Source organism: Malaya genurostris, chromosome 2 (assembly GCF_030247185.1).
Source record: "Malaya genurostris strain Urasoe2022 chromosome 2, Malgen_1.1, whole genome shotgun sequence".
NCBI classification, from domain to species: domain Eukaryota; kingdom Metazoa; phylum Arthropoda; class Insecta; order Diptera; family Culicidae; genus Malaya; species Malaya genurostris.
The window spans coordinates 149,626,715-149,638,143 of record NC_080571.1 but is presented as its reverse complement, the minus strand read 5'-3'; the positions used below and the strand labels follow the sequence as shown (position 1 = coordinate 149,638,143).

General features: G+C 36.3%; 1 long non-coding RNA gene across 2 annotated transcripts; it reads right to left on the bottom strand.

Annotated features, from left to right (window-relative positions):
• Positions 1 to 274: 274 nt before the first annotated feature.
• LOC131431403 (uncharacterized) lies at positions 275 to 11,144 on the bottom strand. 2 transcript variants are annotated; one of them, XR_009229670.1, is made up of 3 exons: positions 10,809 to 11,144; positions 4,852 to 4,978; positions 275 to 926 (listed from the first exon to the last, which is right to left on the bottom strand). It is a non-coding gene; the product is annotated as an uncharacterized LOC131431403 (long non-coding RNA). The 2 variants fall into 2 exon arrangements; XR_009229671.1 differs by lacking the exon at positions 10,809 to 11,144 and adding an exon at positions 5,250 to 10,571.
• Between the last annotated feature and the right edge of the window lie 285 nt (positions 11,145 to 11,429).

Here is an 11,429-nt window from a genome sequence, read left to right as displayed (position 1 = left end):
TCTTCCAATGGTCGATCGTTAGTCCTGAGCTGAAACGGTGGCCTCTATTACCATTCCTGCATGCACCCACTCTTACACTTCACTCCCACATCATCTCACCCATCAGGTCCCAAACGATACATCCTCACAACACAAACTGGATGAACATCGTTTGACAGCTATCAGTGGTTTGTCCATTTTATGTCTATTAATTTAATTTTCTTTTTTAATTATCAGGATTCGGATGATCAACTATATACAACTGCACTCGATGATTTTCAAGAAGGAAGTGCTTTATTCTCTTTCCTAGAGCACATTTTAATAGAGCCGTAGGTAGTATTGTCGTATGCTAAACATATCGACCATGTTTAATGAATGTACAGGTGAATACATATCAATTCTTCCCTTTTTAAAGAGTTTTCTTAATAATAATATTTACAAAGTGTATTTGAACTTATTTACAGAAAGCAATAGAAAAATAACAATTATTTTTTAAATATATTCAGTTTTGAAAGGATTAATATATCCTAAATGTAACTAATCAAGTTTAAACAAATATAAAATTTTGAAATTCAATTACTTAAAGTTCTGAACGGACTCTATCCGAAATGATTTTGACTCAATTAACGATCATAATAAAAATCTGGATTCTCTGTTTGCTTCCGAAGACGCTTTGAGCGTCGAAGACAGCCTCCCGGCAAGTTCGCCGTTGAAGCTTTTCTTTTCCGTCCGACCTTCGCCAGATCATGCTCCGAGAATCCCCGGAACAGGTTTTCTTCTGAGCCGCTTCCAGCTCCATATAATGACTCCTCTCGCTCTAATATTCCGAATCTATCAGCTTCCGAACTTGGACCCATCATCATGTTTGGTCTTGGCTCCGGGTCTCGATCCTTATAGCACCTAATTTGTTTTCGGTGTGCCATTATGGCCACGATTCCAAGCAAGATCTGGAATGTATTTAACGAGAATTGTTTTAGTAAAGTTGCCTTTACCCATCTATTAGGTATATAATGATGATGATTTTTGTACCAAACAGTATCCCCTTCCATCAGATCATCCAAGCTGTCATTTGACCTCTTGTTGATTTTAGGAAAATCATTTATTTCATCATCATCAGGGGACTGTGGCAAATTTAAATAATTTTTATAATGACATTTAGGATTCAACAAATCAAGCATCGTCTTTGGTTTATAACTAAAAACTTTTTCAGAGTGGAATTGCCCGCTACTAGTCACTATATTATTTCTATAGTTCATTAAAAATAAATTAATCTGGTTCTCCATATCAACATTAGCCAAATCCGGCTCTAATAAAAACTTTTTTAATACTTCTTTCGTTGTTCTTACAAGTCTTTAGGCTTGGCCGTTGCTTGAAGGGTTATATGGTGGACTTTTCAACACCTTAACTCCTTGCCTCTCTAAAAAGTTTGTAAATGAGTATGAATTGAATGGAGGACCGCCGTCAGATACTAAAACATCTGGTAATCCAAATCTCGCAAAATACGCTACCAATTTCTTCACCACCTTCGCACAATCCGTGCCTTTTTTCATCCATTCTACCTCCAGCCACTTTGAGAATGAATCAACAATCAATAGAAAAGTATGGTGAGAAAAATGAAAAAAATCGATATGAATTCGACTAAAAGGTCTTGTAGTAGGTGTCCAATGAGACAAAACCTTTGTCTTTGGCACTACTACCATGCTACTACAAACTTCGCATGTTGTAACATAATTTTCAATATCTTTGTTTATCCCAAACCAGTACACTTGTTTTCTTGCCAACTGTTTCATTTTAACCATTCCCGGTTGATTGGCATGCAAAAGTTTAAGTATCCCGCTTTTCATTTTATGTGGAATCACCACTCTGTTTTGATACAATACGCATCCGTCAATTATCTCCAAATCATTCTGATTGGCATAAACGTCTAAAAAGCGTTAGTCCAACTTTTTCGGCCAACCATCAGGCATAAAAGTCATAATCTGTTTTAAGAAAATGTCGTCATTTGACTCTTTGGCAATAATAACAAAGTCAAATGGGAAATCGTTGCTAAAATTTATGCATCTTATAAAATTTTGATCTAATTCTACGGGAACCGACTGCTCTAATGGGAATCGCGAACAGAAATCCGCATTACACATTTTTGCAGAAGGCCTGTACTGGATTTCGAAGTCATAAATTGATAATTCTAGAATATATCGTTGAAGTCTTGTTACAAATATTGAATTTTTGCCTTCTTTGCCGAATATCCCTATCAATGGCTTGTGATCAGTATAAGCGATGAACTTTTGCCCATAAAGGTATTTGTGAAACTTTTTAATTGTACAAACTAAAGCCAAGGCTTCTAAATGAAGAATTGGATATCGCTTTTGCGCGTCATTTAACGTAAAAGAAGTAAAGTAAATTGGCTTTTCTCAGCCATCTATCACATGTGCAATAACACCACCCAGACCATAGCCTGAGGCATCGGTCACGACCACAATTTCTTTCCTGGGATCATAAAACTCTAGTATGTTCGCTGATATCAAAGATTGCTTACTATCTTGGAATGCTTTTTCGCAATTTTTATCCCAAACGAATTTTAAATCTTTTCTCAACAAATTGTAAAAATAAAACAATTTGGAAGACATATGAGAAACAAACTTATTATAATAGTTGATTAATCCTAAAAAGGATTTCAACTCATTCTCATTCTTTGGCACTTTTGCTCTTTGAATAGTAGATATTTTTTCTGGACTAGGTAGTAACCCTTTTTCACTTATTATGTGTCCTAAATAATTTAATTGAGAAACAAAGAATTTGCATTTTTCTAGATTTACTTTTATATTTGCCTTCGCAACCTATCCAAAACTAAATACAGTTTATTACGACAATCGTTCAGGTTTTCACCCGCAATCAGTACGTCGTCTAGATAGCAATATACTCCAGTAATACCATTCAGTATTTGATCCATAACTTGTTGAAATATTGAGGCGCTAGAAGAAGCACCCTGTGGTAACCGGTTGTAAGTAAACAAACCTTTAATAGTATTTATCACCATGAATTTCTTAGATCGTTCTGTCAAGGCTAGCTGTGTATATGCGCCTTGCAAGTCAAGTGAACAAAAAACCTTGCAATTTGCCAATTTAGCAAATAAATCATTAGCAGAAGGCAAGGGATAAGTATTCGGTATTAAAACTTTGTTTACCGAAACTTTGCAATCAATTACTAGTCTAATTTGGTCATCTTTCTTTATAACTACTATCACAGGTGATGCCCATTCGCTGGTCTTTACCGGCGTTATCACATTCTCTTTTTCTAACTTATCCAAATATAATAAAACTTTTTCCCTTAGTCTGAAGGGTACGTCGAAAGCTTTTTTAAAAATTGGGATTTCCCGTTTTATAATTAAATCTGCTTCAAATCCCTTGATGGGTGTCGAAAAATCTTTTTTAAATACTTCCAAAAATTTAGATTTGATTTCATCAATAAACTGTTCACCCTTTGGCATAGTTGTGTTGTTTACATTTTCATACAAAATATTTTTACTTGAAAAAGTTTCTCTCCATCTTGGAAAAAATATATCCATCCAATTCCTTCCAAATAAAGGCATGGATTTATGATTCGTATTTAGAATCAATAGTTTTAAAATATTTTCAACACCATTTAGTGCGACCAAGACATTTGTCTCCCCTTCAATCTCAAGTTTAGAACCATTTACAACTAACAGTTGTTTGTCACATTTCCTTAAGGATTTATCAAAAAGACTCTTAAATTGATTAACACCCATAACAGTTACCGTTAACCCACAGTCCACTTCCATTCGGGTCATAATATTGTCAATCGACACATTTATTATACATGGTTTACTTATTTTATCAAAAGACTTAACATGCATGCACTGTGCATCACCTGAGTTCCACTCATTCCATTCCTCCTCACTGTCCGTGTCCATCCTGTTATCTGTCGTCATCCGGTTCATAAGAGAAGTCAGGCCTTTCTCTGCACTAGTTCCAGGTTTTACTGTATCTATAAACCTTACAGCGTCTCTTTTTAAATTTTTTAGCTTAAAGCATTTTCTCTTAATATGACCCCTTAACCCACAATGATCGCAAATCATGTCGGAGTAATTTCGTTTGAATTTGTTATCAAAATGAGTGTCATTGTATCGATTGTTTCTGTTATAATCGTGAGGTTTGAATCTGTTATTATTGTTGTTTTGACTGTATTTATTATTGTATCTAAATGTTTGATGTGTGTTTTTGTTGTAACTATTTGTGTTGGGTCTACCATATTGCATTTCTCTGTTCTGTTTGTGTTTGTAACCTTTGTCACCCAAACGCTCATGAACTGGTCGTTTAATAAAATTTATATTTTCAGGCGGGCCATATGCACTATCAGCAGAGACTGTCCCAAAATTAGGAAAATACGAATTTACTTTTAAGGTGCGCGCATTATCTTTCGCCATACACAACGTAGTTATGAATCTGTCCATAGATTCTACAGTCAACTTTTCTTCGTTCAGTAACAACTGTTTTAAGTTCTCGTCCCGCAACCCAGCAAGAACTCTATCTTGAATAGCTACGTCTTTGAACTCGCCGAACCCGCAGAATTCTGCCTGCAATTTTATTGCCTGTACGAAAACCTCGGCTAATTCGTCAGGTTGCTGAACCCTGTTACTGAACCGAAAGCGTTGAACCAGGTCTGGCTCAGTCTTATCTAGCTTTTGTTTTAATTTACCAATGATTTTGTGTAAAATAATTTTAGCTGAGAGTAAACAAATGGTCCGCACAAATTCATGAAATGAGATTTTTGCATCGGTTCAGTAACTTGATTTGCCTCAAAGGTAAATGCCAATCGGCTTCACTTTGCATAAAATAATCATAAATGACTTACCAGATACTATGTCCGACCTTTGTCAGCAATTTTACCGAAAAAAATCTTTTAACACAACTCTTCCGTGTGAAATTTTTGTTATCTTCCTCAACCACTGTCCGAAACGGGACCTTTATTAATATTCTACCTAAGTTAAGGAAGAAAAGAACACTCTTATTAAAAAGAACAAATAAATGTCTTGTCAAATAAAAAAATAACAATAATGTATTGTTCCAGCTTGCACAATCTTTTGTCCTTATTGTTGTTTCAAACAGAACCTATTCCTTTTGTCCCAACTTTTGTAATTGATAAAAAGAGAAAAAATAAGGAATGTATTTCACACAGTGCAGTAAATTATAATTAAATCACGATATTTTTAAGCTTGCTTTTTTTTATATAAGGTCTTACGATCGGCTTACCGAATACGAAGATGCTAACCCAACGACAAATCACGATGGCCGCTGAAAACTCCAGCCGTATCTAATTTCCACTCTGCTCTGAAACGTGTGATGTCCGTCCCACCGCTACCGTTGATTGGACACCTTCCAAAGCCAACACAATAGTTTCGCCTTTCAGCAACCGAAAACTGCTTCCACAGGAAATGTTTCACTTGTCCGCTGCTTCATCCAAGAATAAAAGCTCAATGGCTGCCCTTCCACGGGACACGTTGTCGTCTTATAATTTAATTCGTCGACCCTAGCCGCTCGCTCCGTAAAAATCACTCCAAATTTTTACCACCAACGTTATCGCGCTCAAGATCTCACTTTATCAAAAAAAAAAAAATTCTCCTCGTCGCCACTTTTTATGTCTATTAATTTAATTTTCTTTTTTAATTTTCAGGATTCGGATGATCAACTATATACAACTGCACTCGATGATTTTCAAGAAGGAAGTGCTTTATTCTCTTTCCTAGAGCACATTTTAATAGAGCCATAGGTAGTATTGTCGTATGCTAAACATATCGACCATGTTTAATGAATGTACAGGTGAATACATATCAGTCCATTGGTTGATTCATTATTATTTCGTCCTATTCTACAATATTCTATCTCATTCCACAGTAATCCATTGTACACAAACCAACAATAAACGCCAAATATGGACTCGATTCACCGTTCACCTGTTGTCATCTTGTGAAACCCAATTGGGATACGTTCACCCCACTTAACTTCCACTTCACACTAGTAATAGGGACCGGTAGTATGAAAATAAAACATAAAAAGAGCTCAGTTAAGCCCTACCGGTCTCTCCAACCCCGGATGTTGGAGCGTAATGCAATCTTATTCACTCACAATCGAAATGTATCACCATATACGGTTTGATACAACGCATACATACATACATGTATAAATATATACAGGCACCAAGGCATACTGACGTACACACATTTATACATACATACACACAAATATTGTAACATTGATTTACTATTTCTATTCTAATAGATTTTAACTAAATTCATTGTGCCAATAGTCATTTCATTAATAGAGTCACCATATTATTCTACCGATTACTCGACTTTCAATAAATGAATTGTGATGAAATCAAATACAAAATCTTTGCTTCATCTCTTATAAGCAATACCACATAAAAGTAGTTCAGATAATGTACGATATCGCTGTTATAGCTACGCGAAATACTCCTAACCTCATCTCACGAAGTCAATCTATCGAACAGACACAACATATCTCGCTCTAATCAATGGTTTTCATATAAGAAATGACTAATGGATTTGAGATGAATGGGGGTGCCGTCACCCATTTTCTATCTCTTTTATTGGTCGATCGTTAGTCCTGAGCTGAAACGGTGGCCTTTATTACCGTTCTTGCATTCCACTTCACTTATACTTCACTCACATATCACCTCATCCATCAGATCCCACACGAGCACAACACAACCTCACAGAATAAACGTCAAAGATGAACTTAATTCACCATTCAACTATTCCGTTATCGTGTGAAACCTGACTGGGGTACGTTCATTTCGCTTAATTTCCACTTCACACCGGTAATAAGGGCCGGTAGTATGAAAATGAAACATAAAAAAGAACTCAGTTAAGCCCTACCGGACTCTCCAACCCCGGATGTTGGAGCGTATTGCAATCAACATCTTATTCAAATCGTTTCATGCCTCACTCAATAAACTCAATAATTAAACTAAAACTTATAACACATATTTATATTAAACTAGCTGACCCGTCGAACTTCGTCTCGCCTGAAATTATTTTTTTCAATTTGTGTTTTCGAACAGCAGAGTTGCCAAACGTTAATGTTTCTTTCCATTATTTTACTGATTACTTGGCTTACAATAAAAGAATTACGACAAATTCATATCCAACACAATAACTTCGTCCCGAAGAAGAAATATCATCAAGAATTATTGTGGATATGTTCAATGCTTTTGTTACGCAAAAACTAAACAAATACACCGTTTGCCATCTCATCCTTCGAGTCAGTGTATTAAACAGAGATTGTAGATCTCTCTCAAACTAAAGATTTGACATGTGGGATGATGGATTGGATTGAATCATATCTGACTGGTCGTAGTACGACCGTGAAATTTAGCGACTGCGTTACTCCATCATTCATCGTGAGCTCTGGCGTTCCTCAGGGAATCCATCTAGGACCATTCATATTTTTGCTATATCTAAATGATCTGAATTTCGCATTGCAATATATGAAGCTATCATTCGTCGACGATTTCAAGCTGTTTCATCTTATCAAAGATCTGAAAGACTCAAATTTCTTGCAGTTACAGTTGGATGTATTTTCTAACTGGTGCAACGTCAACAGAATGGTTATCAACGCCTTCAAATGCTTCGTAATCTCCTTCTCTCGTAAACGAACCACGATCATGTATGATTACACTATTTCGCAAGCTGTACTAAAACGGGAGACATCAATTAAGGATCTAGGAGTGTTATTGGATTCAAAACTTAGTTTCAAAAATCACATAGAATATACCCTCTCTAAAGCATTAAAGATGCTAGGATTCATCTTTCGCATCTCAACAAATTTCAATAACATATACTGCCTGAAATCGTTATATTGCGCTCTAGTTCGCGAGTATGCTGTTGTTGTTTGGGCACCATATTATCAAACAGATAAGCTACGCATTGAAACTGTTCAGTGCAAGTTCATTCGTTTTGCTTTGCGTCGCCTGCCCTGGAGAGATCCATTTAATCTTCCAAGCTACGAAAATCGTTGTAGACATACACTTCGATTTGCTATCTGTCCGCCGTGATACACAAAAAGCTGTTTTCGTCGCGGACCTACAACAGCTAAGTTTTGACATTCTTCGGCGTAATTTGCGGTTTAATCCCTTTCTCAGAATTCCTCGTGCTAGAACTAACTATGGGTTCATTGAACCGTTTTCGAGTATATGTCGCGTATTCAATACTTGTTCTGATGGATTTAATTTCAATTTATCTCGTAACGCCATTAAAATCCGTTTTCTCCAAATATTTTCCCGCTAGTTTTATTAGGATAATTAGTCAATATGAATAGTGGTTAGTTAGCTTTGTAGTTTAAATAAGGGTAATTTAAGATTCGTTATGTATCATTTGGTCAAATGTTATTTGTTGATACAAAAGATGAGAAGGTTTTATGCCTGCTGGAGAAGGAGAACCAAAATCTCAGCTCCAGTAGGCTTTTCCCTTGCTTCTAAATAAACAAGTAAATAAATTAACAGATGGATGAAAAAGAGATGACCAAGATAAGCATGTACTGAAGACGTTTAAAATTTAATAGCAAATCCTTAGGGATTATCGAAATTTTGAACGGTTGTCCATAACCTACTTCACCGCTAGTGATATTACTTAGTCGTGTTTGATGAATGTTCGTAGCAGGATAATGACAGGATCAATTTTCGATTAACGAATTAGCGATAAAATGAAAAATACTTGGACATTCGAAAGTTCAAATTACCCTTTTATTAAATATTGTGTCCATTAACTTTGACACGAACGCTATATTCGTTCAAGAATTGTATCAAAAGGCCTCTCATTTGTCGAGCCACCACATCGGTTTGCTTAGTATTCAGTCCTGAGAATCAATATTCTGTTCTAGCAGAGTGAACATGAGGAGTGATTATACCAGTATTCTTCTTATCGTTAAAGCCAATGTATAAAACAGCAGATCTCACAACTAATGGTTCTTACATGCCACGATTTCTCCTTCAGATATGATATTCACGATTCGCATATGGTAATTCGTCAAATAATCCAAAGTTGGGAAAATGAAATGATTTGGTTTAAGCAGCTTACAAATGTCATGAATACCATTCGTTTTGAAGTAAACCACTCTTGAAAACTCACTCGAATCGGCTGAACAAACGTCAGCATGCTAAATGCAAGGAAAATATTTTCATCTGAACTCATTATTTCAACAGCAGAATCCTATCATTGATACGTAAAAAAAATCGTTACATTATTTGATTTGTTCAACTCACGCCCACGATGGCCAGCATAATTCATCTAACTACATCTACTGGTAAATGACATTAGAACTTGTGTTTCTGTTTAAGGTATAGCTAAAACAGTCATTTGGCAAGTAATGATTTTGATACCCTATTAAGCACGTGTTTCCAAATGACGAATCAATCATGCATGTAAAATCTCCACCCAAATCTACTCGTTGCGCGCCAAACGATTTTACAAAGATCTAGTATTCTTTTCTTCAACGGCGAAATACTGAGCATCTCCTTGCGCGCCAAACATCAATTGTAGATCTAGCAATCATTGGCGACTTTTTCAGTGGAAAATTCCATTGTCCATACAAAATAACTTTATTGGTTTTTCCCACTTTTCCGGTAAGTTTTCCTAATTTTTTTGATGTACGAACCCGGTGGGGGTAAAAACTGATCAAACAAAAAAAAGCACCTCAATCCGTCCATCCGTTCTTACGTGATGCGATTACGAAGAATGATCTCTGCATTTTTATATATATAGATTGTAACAATAATTAATCGTATCTGATGATGTTTGCAATACCGTCAAGCCCATCAACCACGGGAGGGGATTAGTTGAACGACAAAATCAGGCTATAATTAAAACACTGTCTGCAGCAAAAATCTATGGCAAAAATTGGAGGAAAGAGCTGGAATTGTTAGTACACAATCATAATACATTGATTCCACATTCTAGATTAAACATAACACCTTTTGAATTGCTTGCTGGTTGGAAGTTTCGAGGAACTTTCCCAAGTCTCTGGAACGAGAGTAGTAGAAAACTAGATAGAATAGATATTCGCGAAAAAGACTTAGAAGAAAAGCTATATAGTAAGAAACATGCAGACCGTGTACGACAAGCTAAGCCTTCAGACATTCGCATAAGAGACGTTGTCTTTGTAAGGCAACAGAAGAAGTAGAAAACAGATCCTACATTCTCCTCGGAGCGCTATACAGTCGTTGCTCAAGACGGGCCGAAGATGGTAATTATAAGTGGAAATGGTGTACAGTATGCAAGAAGCATCAACGATTTGAGAAAAGTCCCATGTCCATCCTTATGTGAGGCATCAGACACACTGGATTCAGGTGAAGATAACGATATAGATTCTGTTCCAAAGCAGTTGGATGATTGTAATCGAACGCGATCAGGATTCCCTCGAAGGGATATTCGAAAACCAGCAAGATTCAATGAAGACTACATTTCGGTACTAACATGTGATTAGGGCATATCGTGCGATATGCCCTTTTGAATGTTACGAAAAATAATGCTCATTACTCAAGTTTTAAACATGAAATTCAAGTATATTGCGCACAATTTCGTAGATTGGGCTTCTATCTACGAGATTATATCGATTATTGTGTAAATGGTGGTTGTAGAACCGAGAAATGATCATTATATTTTGTAACATTCGCAGGGGCCTATCGTGCGATATGCCCTAATCACATGTTACTACCGATATCAGTTTACACAGTTATATCAGTTTCCCTGAAATAAAGAAAAGATGATTAATTATAAAATGAGCGATAAATACCTGGAAATAATTTTCTTTTGTAGTAATTTTTCTACAGCAGACTGTTTTGCCTTTCTTAATTTGAACGAGATATAAATAGTGACAGAATACACAAAGGATGGTGCCGTAGAAACTTTAATGTCGTTTTCGTTTTTAAATTGCACTACACCGGTGTAGCGAAAGCTGCACCTAAACCGTTCGTTTTTACCAATTGCACTACACCAGTGCTACACTTTTTCTGCACCGATACCACTGGTGTAGACCGCCGTGAAACGGCCCACCCGCTGGCTGAGCCACCAGTCCGAGACAAGAACCTTTTCAGGAGAATACGTACTAAACAACTACCGCAGCGCCACCTACTCGTGAAAAATAAAAGCTGGAAGTTCCCCCACCAGCTCGGGGAGGTATTCACCAAAAAATTAATCAAAAACTTCTTCGAAGCGCCATCTACCGTCAAAATAAAAAAGCTGGGAACTCCCCCACCAGAAAAAAAGGATGAGCAATACGTTGGACAATTTCGAAAGTAGGAAAAAATTACAATTGCAAGCTTGTACATATATGTTTAAATCTGCAATATGTGAATCATATATCGATTTGTTATAGAATTGTGCTATGTCGAATAAGCGTGTTGAATAGAAAATA